The sequence below is a fragment of the Moschus berezovskii genome, chromosome 9, assembly GCF_049115385.1.
Source record: "Moschus berezovskii isolate FMDL1 chromosome 9, NW_MosBer_1.0, whole genome shotgun sequence".
NCBI lineage: Eukaryota > Metazoa > Chordata > Mammalia > Artiodactyla > Moschidae > Moschus > Moschus berezovskii.
In genome coordinates this window covers 80,162,698-80,178,874 of record NC_142468.1, presented here as the reverse complement: position 1 = coordinate 80,178,874, position 16,177 = coordinate 80,162,698, and positions in this window count along the sequence as shown.

Genomic DNA, 16,177 nt, shown 5'->3' with positions numbered 1-16,177 from the left:
TGTGTTTCGGTGGTGAAAAATTGGCTGAAATTTTACATAAAACAAGTCGTTTTAAAAAGGTAGCACGTGCATTTGATAATAAATGTAGAAAAAATGAAAGGGAATAAAGTGGGAGAGTGAGATTACTTCTCTCTGATGTACCCAAATTCCCCTTACAAAAAAATACTGTGAAATTTCTTGTGAGGCCTTCCAGAGGTGGCTTTGGTACCAAATCACAAGTCCATGTATGCAACGGCAGAGCAAGGCCAATCAATACTAAAACATTAAGAGTTTGGAACAGAGAACGGCTTATTATTGGTTCATACAAGGAGATGGGTGGCTCATGCCCTAGGAACCCCGAAGTTACTAAAAGCTTTCAGCAAGCCCCTTTAAAAGCAAAAGGTGAGGGAGGGGCGTGGTAAGTTGTTGCAAACTTCTTGGTGCCAGAGCTTTTGGTCTTAAATTCAGGTCATGATCAGGTAACGATATTACTATAATCTCCTACCAAATGATGTTATTCTCCGTCTTGACAAGAAAGAGCAAGGTCCCAAGGCACAACTTTCACTCTCCAAGGTCTCAGTCCTGGCTAAAAGGAGGCAGATCTCAGTTGGCAGCTCCTGCAGGGTCAGGTTTCCACACTTTGCCCAGCTGTCATCTCTGAGGGAGCCAGACACCAAATCAAACTGGCCCTCAGTCTCCTCAGACCACCCAAATGGGAGAGACCAGGTCTCACAGACTGCGACCCAGGCAGACAGTCACTGCTATTAAGTCACAGAGACAGGGAAGGGGATTCACTGCTGTCTCAAGACCTGGGCCAAGGCTAGTGGAGGGCCTTAGTCAGGTCTCCAGAGCCCTGCAGGACATAGTCCCCAGCCTGTTCCCTGGGCCCTCCAGGAGAAGGCCTGAATCTGCCTCGTACCTCACTCTCCACCTGATGACCACTGACCCTTGGCTGAATCACTTCCATCATGGTCACTCACTGACAGTTGGTTGCTTGTGGGGGAGGGGACCCACTAAGGCACGGACCAGTGGCTAAGCGAGACCTGTTGCCTAGTTACAGGTTGCAGAGTAATGAGGCACAGCAACGGCTGCCTGCTAAGGGCTGTGCTCATCCTGCTCTGTTACAGTTGTTGTTTGGTCGCTCAGTCACATCTGAATCTTTGTGACCCCATGGGCTGCAGCACACCAGGCTTCCGTGTCCATCACCAACTCCCAGAGCTTGCTCAAACTCACGTCCATCGAGTCGGTGATGCCATCCAACCATCTCGTCCTCTGTCACCCCTTCTCCTGCCTTCAATCTTTCCCAGCAGCAGGCTCTTTTCCAGTGAGTCAGTTCTTTGCATCAGGTGGCCAGAGTATTGCAGCTTCAGCTTCAGCATTAGTCAATCCTTCCAAAGATATTCAAGGTTGATTTCCTTTAGGATTGACTGGTTTGATCTCCTTGCAGTCCAAGGGACTGTCAAGAATCTTCTCCAGCACCACGGTTTGAAAGCATCAATTCTTCGGCACTCAGTCTTCTTTATGGTCCAGCTGTCACATCCATACATGACTACTGGAAAAATCATAGCTTTGACTATACAGATCTTTGTCAGTAAAGTGACGTCTCTGCTTTTTCATACGCTGTCTAGGTTTGTTATAGCTTTTCTTCCAAGGAGCAAGCATCTTTTAATTTCATGGCCGTCACCATCCACAGTGATTTTGGAGCCCAAGAAAATAAAATCTGTCACTGTTTCCACTTTATCCCCTTGTATTTGCCATGAAGTAATGAGACCGGCTGCTATGATTTTAGTTTTTTGAAAGTTGAGTTTTAAGCCAGCTTTTTCACTCTCCACTTTCACCCTCATCAAGAGGCTCTTTAATTCCTCTTCACTTTCTGCCATTAGGATGGTATTATCTATGTATCTGAGGTTGTTGATATTTCTCCCAGCAATCTTGATTCCAGCTTGTGATTCATCCTGCCTGATATTTCACATGATGTACTCTGCATATCAGTTAAATAATCAGGGTGACAGTACACAGCCTTGATATACTCCTTTCCCAATTTTGAGCTAGTCCACTGTTCCATGTCTCCTTCTAACTGTTGCTTCTTGACCTGCATACAGATTTCTCAGGAGGCAGGTAAGGTGGTCTGGTATTGCCATCTCTTTAAGAATTTTCCGTTTGTTGTGATCCACACAGTAGTTTAAGTGTAAATTAATTGCCTTGGGAAAGGTAGACAGGTATGTGTGTATCCTACCCTCTCCCAACCCCCCAAAATGGTAGCATTCCTTACATAACTTGCTTTCTATTGTAAACACATATAAGAAATCATAAGTATATGCATATGTCTCATTCTTTTAATGGATACAGTCTTTAATATAGATGTATCATATAATAGTTTATTCAACTGATCACTTTGGTGGACATTTCATGTCCATGAATTTGCTTTTAGGACAGTACTGCTGTGAACACCCCCATACAAATTTCACTGTGCACATATGCACTTTTTATTTGAATAAGTATTGTCAAAACACCTGAAGTTCTAACATCTACATTTCTATCAGCAGCATGGGAGAGTGCCATGAGGTCTTAAATACTAAGTGAGTCTGCATATAACACACAAGGTTCTGAGAGGAGCCTTAGGCCCTTTTCTTTCCCCATTCACTTCCCTCCCCCTTTAAAGCTAGAAATTCTTGGAGACCTCAAAGCTTTTCAGACTGCAAAGAATACTGATGACATGACTAAGATCTTGGGGTCGGAGATTATTTGGTATCTAGTTTTCCCACCTTACCTTTCATTTTCAGGACTCTTCTTCATATTATTGCAGTGAAAAGGGAAAAGAGAGGAATGAATTTTTTTCTTTCCCTTTCCTGAGAAGAAGATAAAGAGAACAGTGAGCAGGCCTGAACACTCCTAGCTTTTTTTACTTCGCTCAGTGGCTCAGTCGTGTTCGACTCTTTGTGACCCCATGGACTATAGCCTGCCAGACTTCTCTGTCCATGGGATTTCCCAGGCAAGAATACTGGAGTGGGTTGCCCTTTCCTTCTCCAGGGGATCTTCCTGACCCAGGAATCTCATGTCTTTTGTGTCTCCTGAGTTGCAGGCAGACTCTTTATCACTGAGCCACCAGTGCTGCTCCTAACTCTGCATGTCTGTAACTAAGTTTGCTTTCCTGCCCCTTAACTCTGCAGGAGCTATAATTCACACCTATTTTCTTTTGACTGTACGCTAAATACATCCTGGATCTGGAGTTTACCCTTACAACACGCTTCTCCTTGTAGTTAAATATCAGAAAGAAGGCCGCAGGGCCACCGAACTGTCAGACTCAATCACTAGGTCACTGATGCCAGCCTATGACTGTCTTTGAAACAGTGAAAAAGGAAGAAATCAAGATCCTAACACCTTTGTTCCTCATCACTGACTCCTGACTATGAGCCCTCATCTTATATAAGCCCCTAGACTTCTCATGGGGGCGGGGGGCACAGTTCTTGAGGCGTAAGCCTACTGTGTTCCCCTCTCTGCTTGCTGAGAATTAAAGCCACCTTTCTATTTCCTCTGAACTCTGTCTCTGTAGTTTTTATTTGGCGTCAGTGGGCAGAGAAAGCCAAGATTTTGGCCAGCAACAATTTTGCTAGCACTTTTTTTCCTACATGCGCTGAGAATATATCTCCCGGTGCCGGATAAGGACACTAAGAACAAAGAGGTAAAATGTCCTGCTCCAGGTCACATGGCTGATGTTGATTAGACCTCTGGTTTTTCTGACTTTAAATTCTTCACTCTGATTCTTAGCATTTGAAACTTATAAATGTAATTCTTTCTATTTCTGTATTATTTCTGTGTTCTTGGTATATATTATGCTTTTTAATTCATTTTCCCTTGTGTTCTTTTTCTATATTCTGTACAGAACCTCAGCTGTGGTAAGTCTTACCCTCTGCTCTTCACTGAGACAGTTGTAGCACATTTTGGAGGGCTATGATACTGAAGTAAGAGTACTAAAGGAGAGATAAAATTCAGGGCAACAGAGGCATTAGCTGTTATTTAAAAAAAAAAAAACAACAACTTCATTTTGGAAAAAAGGAGACGGGGACGACAGAGAATGAGATGGCTGGATGACATCACCAGCTCAATGGACGTGAGTTTGAGTGAACTCTGGGAGTTGGTGATGGACAGGGAGGCCTGGCGTGCTGTGATTCATGGGGTCGCAAAGAGTCGGACACGACTGAGCGACTGAACTGAACTGAACTGAACTGAACAAATTTAGAGAAAAGCTGCAAGAATAGTAAGAGTGCTGCTATTCCTATGGCCCAGATTCGCCTAGTTTAGCATTTGTTCTGTTTTCTCTGTCTATACTTATACATGTCACTATTTTGCCTATTTGAGTAAGTTTAAGTTATTCGTTACACCTAAATATTTCAGTGAATATTTACTAAAAATAAGGATATTCTGTTTCGAATCCCCAGCATAGTTATAAACATAGCTATGTTTATAACCGTAACTATAGCTATAACTGTAATATAGAATTTAATCTACGATCTATTTCAATTGTGTCAGTTTAGCCACTAATATCCTTAGTGCATTCTTCCTCCAATACAAGGTCTAGTCTAGAATTTTATACTGTATTTAGTTATCATGTCTCTTTTGTCTCCTTGAATCTATAAAAATTCCCCAGCATTTCTGTGCTTCTATGACCTTCATATTTTTTTTAAATACCATTAATGGATCATTTTTTAAAATTAACTTTTTAAAATTTATTTATTTGGCTGTGCTGGGTCTTAACTGCTGTGTGGGCTTTTTTCTAGTTGCTGTGAGCGGGGTTCTCTAGTCCCCAGTTGTGGGCTTCTCATTGCTGTGACTTCTCTTGTTGGGGAGCACAGGCTCTAGGGCACTCAGGCTCAGCAGTCGTGGCTCCTGGGCTCCAGAGCACAGGTTCAACAGTTGTGCTGCCCGGGCTTAGTTGCCCCACGACAAGTGGGATCTTCCAAGGTGAGCAGTGGAAATTTTGTCTCCTGAATTGGCAGGTGGATTCTTTACCACTGAGCTGCCAAGGAAGCCCCAGATGGACCATTTTTATAGTCATTTCTGCTACCCAGAAATTCGAACTTGGAGCTGACCTGTGTTCAAACTCTGCAGGATGTTTATATATATGGGAGTCTTAGGAATGTAAGGTCATTCAGGGCAGAATCAGGTCAAACACAGTAAGGCCAGAGATGCCAGGATGTGTAGAAGGAATTTTCAGGAGCTGAGGCAAACAGGCTACAATGAAAGAAGAGTAGATAAGGATGGAGGGGGCTTGAAATAGAAGTCCTGTGTTGGTGGGAGCTTTGGAGAAGCTCTGGTTTCAAAAGAAAACAGGAAGGAGCTGCTTACTTCTGGCAAACCCTCAACATATAGTTGTGTATCAGTTCAACCAGAGAAGCGAACCAGTGAAAGATATATGTTAGAAAGATTGATTTCAACGAATTGGTTTACACCACTGTGGGGGTTACTAAGCAACTCTGAAATCCACAGAGCAGGCTGTCAGAGTGGGTAGGCTGGAACTCTCAGGCACTGACTGAAGGTAATTTCCAAAGACAGAATTGTTCTCTCAGGGAAGTAACGTGTGTGTGCAAAGACGTTTCAGTCGTGTTGACCCTGTATAGCCTTAAAGTTCTTTCAACTGTTGAACTCAGGCCCACCCAGATTATATAAAATTATCTGGTTTATATCAATAACCTCAGATATGCAGATGACACCACCCTTATGGCGGAAAGTGAAGAGGAACTCAAAAGCCTCTTGATGAAAGTGAAAGAGGAGAGTGAAAAAGTTGGCTTAAAGCTCAACATTCAGAAAACAAAGATCATGGCATCTGGCCCCCTATTTCATGGGAAATAGATGCAGAAACAGTGGAAACACAGTCAGAGTTTATTTTGGGGGGCTCCAAAATCACTGTGGATGCTGATTGCAGCCATGAAATTAAAAGACGCTTATTCCTTGGAAGGAAAGTTATGACCAATCTAGATAGTATATTAAAAAGCAGAGACATTACTTTGCCAACAAAGGTCCATCTAGTCAAGGCTATGGTTTTTCCAGTGGTCATGTATGGGTGTGAGAGTTGAACTGTGAAGAAAGCTGAGCACTGAAGAATTGATGCTTTTGAACTGTGGTGTTGGAGAAGACTCTGGAGAAGACTCTTGAGAGCCCCTTGGACTGCAAGGAGATCCAACCAGTCCATTCTAAAGGAGATCAATCCTGGGTGTTCATTGGAAGGACTGATGCTAAAGCTGAAACTCCAATATTTCGGCCACCTTGTGCGAAGAGTTGACTCACTGGAAAAGACTCTGATGCTGGGAGGGATTGGGGGCGGGAGGAGAAGGGGACAACAGAGAATGAGATGGCTGGATGGCATCACTGACTCGATGGACATGAGTTTGAGTGAACTCCGGGAGTTGGTGATGGACAGGGAGGCCTGGCATGCTGTGATTCATGGGTTCACAAAGAGTCGGACACAACTGAGCGACTGAACTGAATTGTGGAGCTCATCTATAAAACACCTTCACAGGAAATATATAGATTAGTGTCTGATTGACTAACTGGGGACTGTAGCCTAGCCAAGCTGACGCATCAAAAAGATCATTACAGGGTGGGGAGGTTTGAGTCTCCTGGGCAAGGTAGACTCATGACAATGGTCAGACAAGTGAGGAAAACAAACTAAGGAAAGGGTACGGAGGTTGATTTTAGCAGCTTAGATTTTTAATTATAAAACTGATAGTATTACAGTTCTAGGTATATATATATATATATATATATATATATATATATAGGTAATATTGGGAACTAAAGAAGGTATTCCTTCCCTTAAAAAAAATTGACCTTGTTATTATTGTAAGGATTGTTTAAGGAGAGTTCTGGAAGATGGCAGATTAGAAAGAACTAGGAATCTGTCTTCCCACATAGACAACAGTTGCACTAGAAGAATCTGTCTGATGTTAACTGTTTTGGAACTCTGGAGACAAATGAAGGCTTAAGGCTTGGACAGTAAAATTCCAGGTGATTTCAATTTCAGTTCTTAGCACAGTACCAGCTATGCATCTCCACCTCCAGGCCCATGGCATATAGCTGTGCCATGTGTTCTTCAAACAACCTGCACATAGCTTGCTGAGGTCAAGTGAGCAGAAAGGACCCTATCCTTTAAATACTGGAGATCTGTGCTGTGATTGCTGATATCTACTTCTGATCACAGAGATGCAGACAAAAAGGAAGGCAGCCATTATACCTCCCTCCTCCTCCACCCCATCTTGTTGTAAGGCCGTCTTCCTCTGGCCGAAGTGACTTTCAGGGAATTTAAAATGCCAGCCCCTCTTTTCATTTTTCTCCATTTCCCTTTTTGAGAGTTAGATATTAAAAACTAGGACATTCAGAAAACAACTGCATATACAGAGAAACTTGGAAAATAAATGCCGTGCTCAGGGAAAAGCTGAGAAAAGACCTGAGAAGATCTTATTCATACTTTAGGCTGATTGTCTGCACGGAGAGAGCTGACAACAATGAAAACCAGAAGTAATGAATAAAAACAATAACAAAAGCCAACAAATCCTGAGAAAAGGGGAGAATCTGATTTCTATAATTACCATTTTATTAGATTCAAAATTTCTAATTTTCAAGAATAAAAAATCACAAGCCATTCAAAGAAACCAAAAAATATGGCCTATTCAAAGAAAAAATAGATGTATCAACAGAAACTGTCCCCCAAAAACATCTGATGACAGATATACTAGCCAAAGACTTTAAACAACTATCTTAAAAATGTTTGAAAAATTAAAGGAAGATATGGAGAAAGTCAAGAGGAAAACAATATATAAACAATATATTAAACCTAATATAGAAAATATAGAAAACCTAAAAAAGAAACCAACAAGAAATTGTGGAACTAACAATTAGAACTGAAATGAAAAATTCACTACAGGGATTCAAAGAAAGACTTAGATAAGATTGTGTGTGTGTGTGTGCACGCGTGCTGTGCTTAGTCAGTCTTGTCTGACTCTGTGCAACACCACGGACTGTAGCCCGCCAGGCTCCTCTGTCCATGGGGATTCTATAGGTAAGAATACTGGAGTGGGTTGCCATTTCCTTCTCCAGGGGATCCTCTCAACCCAGGGATAGAATCCAGGTCTCCCACATTGCAGGTGGATTCTTTACTGTCTGAGACATCAGGGCGGCCCCTAAAGATAAGATTATGGAAATTATCAAATCTGAGTAACAGTGAAAAAAAATTGATTGAAAAAAAGTGAACAGAGCCTGAGGAAATTGTGGAACACTATCAAGTGTACCAACATATGGCAGGGAGGGGGAAGGTGTCCCAGAGGGATTAGAAAGAGTTAAAAGGGCAGAGAACATATTTGAATAAATAAATGATTGAAAACTTCCTAAATTCAATGAAAGATAAATATCCAAAGAGCTTAACAAACTTCAAGTAAGATGATCTCCAAGAGATCCATGCTTGAGACACATTAAAATCAAACTTTCAGAATGGATAAAAGCAACTAGAGAGGGGAGAGGGATAAATTAGGAATTTGGGGTTAACAAGTACACACTACTATATATATAATAAATAAACAACAAGGACTAATTCAATATCTTGTAAAAACCTATAATGGAAAGAATCTGAAAATAATTTATATATGTTTACATATATATATATATGTATCACTTTGCTGCACACATGAAACACTGTAAATCAACAACATTTCAATTTAAAAAATTTTAAGAAAAATAAAAAACAGAACCATGGAAGCTTCAGGAGAAAAGCAATCAGCGCATACAAGGAACTGTCAATAAGATTATAAGCAGATTTCTCATTAGAAATTCATAGTCCAGAAGACTATAGATTGCACTGTTGCACTGTTGTCAATATGCTCAAAGTGCTAAACAAAAAATTGTGTACAAAGACTCCTATATCCAGCAAAATCCTACATCCATTTTCCTTGAAAATGGTGGAGAAATTAAAACATCCCTAGATAACCAAAAGCTGAACAAATTTGCTGCCACTAGACCTTCCCTGCAAGAAATTTTCAAGAAAATCCTATAGGATGAAAGGAAAGAACAACAAGAAATAACACAAAACTGTATGAAGAAATAAAGATATCAACAAAGGAAAATACAGGGACAACTATAAGAGCTATTATTGTAACAACAGTTTGCAACTCTATATTTTCTTTTCTACATGACTTGAGACTAGTATACTTTTAAAAGTTATAAATCTAAAAGTTAGAATTGTAATGTTTTTGTAACTCCACATTTAGTTTCTACATAATTTAAGAGTGTAATGTACTCAAAAGAACTATAAGGTAATGTTTTGGGGCATATAATGTATAATGATGTAATTTTGAAACATCAACAACCAAAAGGGATGAGAACAGAGCTATTAATACTAAAGGAGAAGTTGTTTATATGTTCAGTTCAGTTCAGTTCAGTCGCTCAGTCGTGTCCGACTCTTTGCCACCCATGAATCACAGCACACCAGGCCTCCCTGTCCATCACCAACTCCCGGAGTTCACTCAAACTCATTTCCATCGAGTCGGTGATGCCATCCAGCCATCTCATTCTCTGTCGTCCCCTTCTCCTCCCACGCCCAATCCCTCCCAACATCAGAGTCTTTTCCAGTGAGTCAACTTGTCGCGTGACGTGGCCGAAGTATTGGAGTTTCAGCTTCAGCATCAGTCCTTCCAATGAACACCCAGGATTGATCTCCTTTAGAATGGACTGGTTGGATCTCCTATTACCGAGGATAAATTGGTTCAGTTCAGTTCAGTTTAGTTCAGTCGCTCAGTCGTGTCCGACTCTTTGCGACCCATGAATCACAGCATGCCAGGCCTCCCTGTCCATCACCAACTCCCAGAGTTCACTCAAACTCATGTCCATCGAGTCGGTGATGCCATCCAGCCATCTCATCCTCTGTCGTCCCCTTCTCCTCCCGCCCCCAATCCTTCCCAGCATCAGAGTCTTTTCCAGTGAGTCAACTCTTCGCATGAGGTGGCCAAAGTATTGGAGTTTCAGCTTTAGCATCAGTCTATTTTCTTTGTGAGTACTGTGGGAATTACATGAACAGACTGATGCCAAATTGGTATATATTCCAATTAATGTGTTATAATTTTAGGATTTTAAATGTAATTCCCACAGTACTCACAAAGAAAATAGCTATAGAACATCACAGGAGCGGCAGAGGGAGCTACCCCATGTCCAAGGTCAGGAGCAGTGGCTGCGCTTTGCTGGAGCAGCCGTGAAGACATACCCCATGTCCAAGGTAAAAGAAACCCAAGTAAGATGGTAGGAGCTAAGAGAGGGCACAAGAATCAGACAGACTGAAACCACATTCACAGACAAGTAGCCAATCTGATCACATGGGCCACAGCCTTGTCTAACTCAATGAAACTAAGCCATGCCATGTAGGGCCACCCAAGATGGATGGGTCATGGTGGAGAGGTCTGACAGAATGTGGTCCACTGGAGAAGGGAATGCAAACCACTTCAGTATTCTTGCCTTGAGAATCCCATGAATAGTATGAAAGACAAAAAGATAGGACACTGAAAGATGAACTCCCCAGGTCGATAGGTGCCCAGTGTGTTACTAGAGATCAGTGGAGAAATAACTCCAGAAAGAATGAAGGGATGGAGCCAAAGCAAAAACAACACCCAGTTGTGGATGTGACTCGTGACAGAAGCATGATCCGATGCTGTAAAGAAATATATTGCATAGGAACCTGGAATGTTAGGTCCATGAATCAAGGCAAACTGGAAGTGGTCAAACAGGAGATGGCAAGAGTGAACGTCGACATTCTAGGAATCAGAGAACTAAAATGGATTGGAATGGGTGAATTTAACTCAGATGACCATCATATCTACTACTGTGGGCAAGAATCCCTTAGAAGAAATGGAGTAGCCATCATAGTCAACAGAAGAGTCTGAAATTCTGTACTGGGATGCAGTCTCAAAAACAACAAATTGATCTCTGTTCATTTCCAAGGCAAGCCATTCAATATCATGGTAATCTAAGTCTATGCCCTGACCAGTAACTCCAAAGAAGTTGAAGTTGAACAGTTCTATGAAGACCTACAAGACCTTTTAGAACTAACACCCAAAAAACATGCCCTTTTCATTATAGGGGCCTGGAATGCAAAAGTAGGAAATCAAGAAACAACTGGAGTAACAGGCAAATTTGGCCTTGGAGCACGGAATGAAGCAGGGCAAAGCTAATAGAGTTTTGCCGAGAGAATGCACTGGTCATAGCAAACATCCTCTTCCAACAACACAAGAGAAGACTCTACACATGGACATCACCAGATGGCCAACACCAAAATCATATTGATTATATTCTTTGCAGCCAAAGATGGAAAATCTCTATACAGTCAGCAAAAACAAGACCGGGAGCTGACTGTGGCTCAGATCATGAACTCCTTATTAATAAATTCAGACTTAAATTGAAGAAAGTGGGAAAACCACTAGACCATTCAGGTATGACCTAAATCAAAACCCTTATGATTATACAGTGGGAGTGAGAAATAGATTTAAGGGACTAGATCTGATGGACAGAGTGCCTGATGAACTATGGACTGAGGTTTGTGACATTGTACAAGAGACAGGGATCAAGATCATCTCCAAGAAAAAGAAATGCGAAAAAGGGAAAAGGCTGTCTGAGGAGGCCTGACAAATAGCTGTGAAAAGAAGATAAATGAAAGGCAAAGGAGAAAAGGAAAGATACAAGCATCTGAATGCAGAGTTCCGAAGAATAGCAAGGAGAGATAAGAAAGCCTTCTTCAGTGATCAATGCAAAGAAATAGAGGAAAACAATAGAATGGGAAAGACTAGAGATCTCTTCAAGAAAATTAGAGATTCCAAGTGAACATTTCATGCAAAGATGGGCTCGATAAAGGGCAGAAATGGTATGGACCTAATAGAAGCAGAAGATATTAAGAAGAGGTGGCAAGAATACACAGAACTGCACAAAAAAGATCTTCATGACCTGGATAATCACTATGGTGTGATCACTCACCTAGAGCCAGACATCCTGGAATGTGAAGTCAAGTAGGCCTTAGGAAGCATCCCTATGAACAAAGCTAATGGAGGTGATGGAATTCCAATGGAGCTATTTCAAATCCTAAAAGATGATGCTGTGAAAGTGCTGCACTCAAAATGCCAGCAAATTTGGAAAACTCAGCAGTGGCCACAGGACTGGAAAAGGTCAGTTTTCATTCCAATCCCAAAGAAAGGCAATGCTAAAGAATGCTCAAACTACCACACAATTGTACTCATCTCACATGCTAGTAAAGTAATGCTCAAAATTCTCCAATCCATGCTTCAGCAATACGTGAACCATAAACTTCCAGATGTTCAAACTGGTTTTAGAAAAGGCAGAGGCACCAGAGATCAAATTGCCAACATCCGCTGGATCATGGAAAAAGCAAGAGAATTCCAGAAAACATCTATTTCTGCTTTATTGACTATGCCAAAATTTTTGACTGTGTGGATCACAATAAACTGTAGAAAATTCTGAAAGAGATGGGAATACCAGACCACCTGACCTGCCTCTTGAGAAACATGTACGCAGGTCAGGAAGCAACAGTTAGAACTGGTTCCAAATAGGAAAAGGAGTACGTCAAGGCTGTATATTGTCACCGCTTATACACAAAGTACATCAAGAGAAACACTGGGCTGGATGAAGCACAAGCTGGAATCAGGTTTGCCAGGAGAAATATCAATAACCTCAGACGTGCAGATGACACCACCCTTATGGCAGAAAGTGAAGAGGAACTAAAAAGCCTCTTGATGAAAGTGAAAGAGGAGAGTGAAAAAGTTGGCTTGAAGCTCAACATTCAGAAAACTAAGATCATGGCATCTTGTCCCATCACTTCATGGCAAGTAGATGGGGAAACAGTGGAAACAGTGACAGACTTTATTTTGGGGGGCTCCAAAATCACTGCAGATGGTGATTGCAGCCATGAAATTAAAAGTTGCTTACTCCTTGGAAGGAAAGTTATGACCAACCTAGACAGCATATTAAAAAGCAGAGACATTACTTTGCCAACAAATGTCCATCTAGTCAAGGCTATGGGTTTTCCAGTAGTCATGTATGGATGTGAGAGTTAGACTATAAAGAAAGCTGAGTGCAGAAGAATTGATGCTTTTGAACTGTGGTGTTGGAGAAGACTCTTGAGAGTCCCTTAGATTTCAGTGAGATCCAACCAGTCCATCCTAAAGGAGATCAGTCCTGGGTGTTCACTGGAAAGACTGATGTTTAAGCTGAGACTCCATTACTTTGGCCACCTGATGCAAGAGCTACCTCATTTGAAAAGACCCTGATGCTGGGAAAGATTGAGGGCAGGAGGAGAAGGGGACAACAGAAGATGAGATGGTTGGATGGCATCACCTATTCAATGGACATAGGTTTGGTTGAACTCCAGGAGTTGGTGATGGACAGGGAGGCCTGGCGTGCTGTGGTTCTCGGGGCCGCAAAGAGTTAGATACAACTGAGTGACTGAACTGAAACCAAAAAAGAAAGAAAATTAGAAAGGAATTTAAACATTTTACTGCAAAAATCGTAAACATGAAAGAAGACAGTAATGCAGGAAACGAGGGGTTAAAAAGGGATAACACATATAGAAAATTGATAGCACAATGACACAAGTAATCCCTTCTTCTAAATAATTACTTTAAATCAAATGGACTAAACTCTCCAAGCAAAAGACAAAGACTAGCAAAATGGATCAAAACACATGTGCCAACTATATGCCATCTATAAGATACTTTACAGCCAGAGACCAAAAGAGATTGAAAGTGAAAGGATGGGTAAAGATATCCCATGCAAATAACCAAAAGAAAGTAAGGGTAGCTATATTAATATCAGAGAATATAGACTTTAAATTTTTTAAAAAGGTCATAAGAGCAAAGAAGGACATTATATTAGAGAAAATATTTGCAAAGAAAGCAATTGACAAAAGATTAATCTCCAAAATATGCAAGCGACTCATGTAGCTCAATTAAAAAAAAAATGGACAGGGACTTCCCTTATAGTCCAGTGGGTAAGACTTCAAGCCCCCAGTGCAAAGGGCTTGGGTTTAATCCCTGGTCAGAGAACTAGATCCCACATGCTGCAACTAAAGATCCTGTATGCTCAACAAAGACCCGTCATAGCCAGATATATATATATTTTAAACAGGCAGAAGACATACTTCTCCAAAGAAGACATATAAATGGCCAACAAACACATGAAAAGATGCTCAACATTGCTCATTATTAGAGAAATGCAAATCAAAATCAAAACCACAATGAGGTATCACCTCACATTGATCAGAATGGCCATCATCAAAAAATCTACAAAAAATAAATGGTGGAGAGGATGTGGAGAAAGGGAATTCCTCTTGCACTGTTGTTGGGAATGTAAATTGATAACAACCACTATGGATAAAAGTATGGAGGTTCCTTTAAAAACTAAAGATAAAGATACCATATGACCCAACAATCCCACTATTGGGCATATACCCTGAGAAAACCATAATTCAAAAAGACGCATGTGGGACTTCCTTGGCATCCAGTGGTTAAGACTTGCCTTCCAATGGAGCGAGTGCAAGTTCGATCCATGGTTCAGAAACTAGGAGCCCACATGCCGAATGGCCAAAATACCAAAACATGAACAACAGAAGCAATATTGTAAGAAGTTCAATAAAGATTAAAAATAAAAGACACATGTGCCCCAGTGTTTATCTCAGTTTATTGTAAATAACAATAGCCAAGACATGAAAGCAACATAAATGTCCATCAACAGATGAATGGATAAAGAAGATGTGATATATATATATACATATATGTATATATATGTATATATATATACACACATAATGGAATATTACTCAGCCACAAAAGGGAACACTGTTGGATCACTTGTAGTGATATGGATGAACCTAGAGTCTGTCATACAGAATAAAGTAAGTCAGAAAGGAAACCAAATATCGTGTATTAATGCACATACATGGAATCTAGAAAAACAGTACTGATGAATCGATTTGCAGGGCAGGATAGAGACAGGGATGTAGAGAATAGACTTGTGGATGAAGTGTGGGGAAGGAGAGGTTGGGAAGAATTGAGAGGGTAGCGTTGACACATATACACCACCATGTGCAAAACAGATAGCTAGTGGGAAGCTGCTGTGTAGCACAGGGAGCTCAGCTGGGAGTGCTGTGATGACCTAGAGGGATGCGGGGGCAGGGGCAGAAATGGGAGGGAAGCCTAAGAAGGAGTGGGTATATTTATACATATAGCTGATTCATGTTGTTGTAACAGCAGAAACTAACACATGGTAAAGCAATCATACTCCAATTTTAAAATAAAAAGTAAATAAATAAATTGGGAATGTTCACATACAAATCAAAGCTCCAGCTTCCCATGGGGAAAGGAAGTTGCTATTGCATAGTCAAAACAAGCATAATGCATAAGATATAGTATTTAATATTGTGTTTGATATCAGTCTTCAATACCTTGTTCTCTTCTCTCATTCCTCTCCAAATATGCCAAGCTGACGACAGACACCCCACACACACACATGAGTGCAGTTCAGTGAGGCTCCAGCTCCTTACATCTCTCTCATTAAAAACAAAAATAGAGCATAGGATGCTTGAGTGAGCCACCACCTGCTTGACCCTCAAATTCTGTACCTGTGAAATGGAATGAATAATAGCAGCTAGTATAAGGTGATATGAAATGGGTTGATGCATGTGAAGCGGGTTCTGAGCATATAATAGGCACTGAGTAAATGAAAACCATCACGTTCCACTCCATTCCACACTTTAAAAGATTCTAAGAAGAACCTCACTTTAAAGAAACAACATGAGAATGTCCAAAAGTCTTCCCTATGACCAGGAAAATGTTATATAGCCTTCTTCCCAAGGAGCTTTTGTCCCTGGGATATCACCATCCAGTGTCCCCACCTGCAACTCTGCACACCCAGGCTGACCCCCCATCATCCAGTTTCTCAGAGCTCATATCTGCACATTTGCTCCTACCACCTCCCTCCCCACCCTCCAGGCATTTGTGCTGCCCACCCTAGCAAGCTGTCTCCCTAACACCTCACCTACTCACAGTTTCATTATTTTATTCCCTACCTCTTTCACTCAGAAGAAGGGGAGAAGCAGGGAGAATCATACAAGCCAGGAGATGGGTGGAAAGGGATAGGGAGCCAGCTGCACCTATAACCC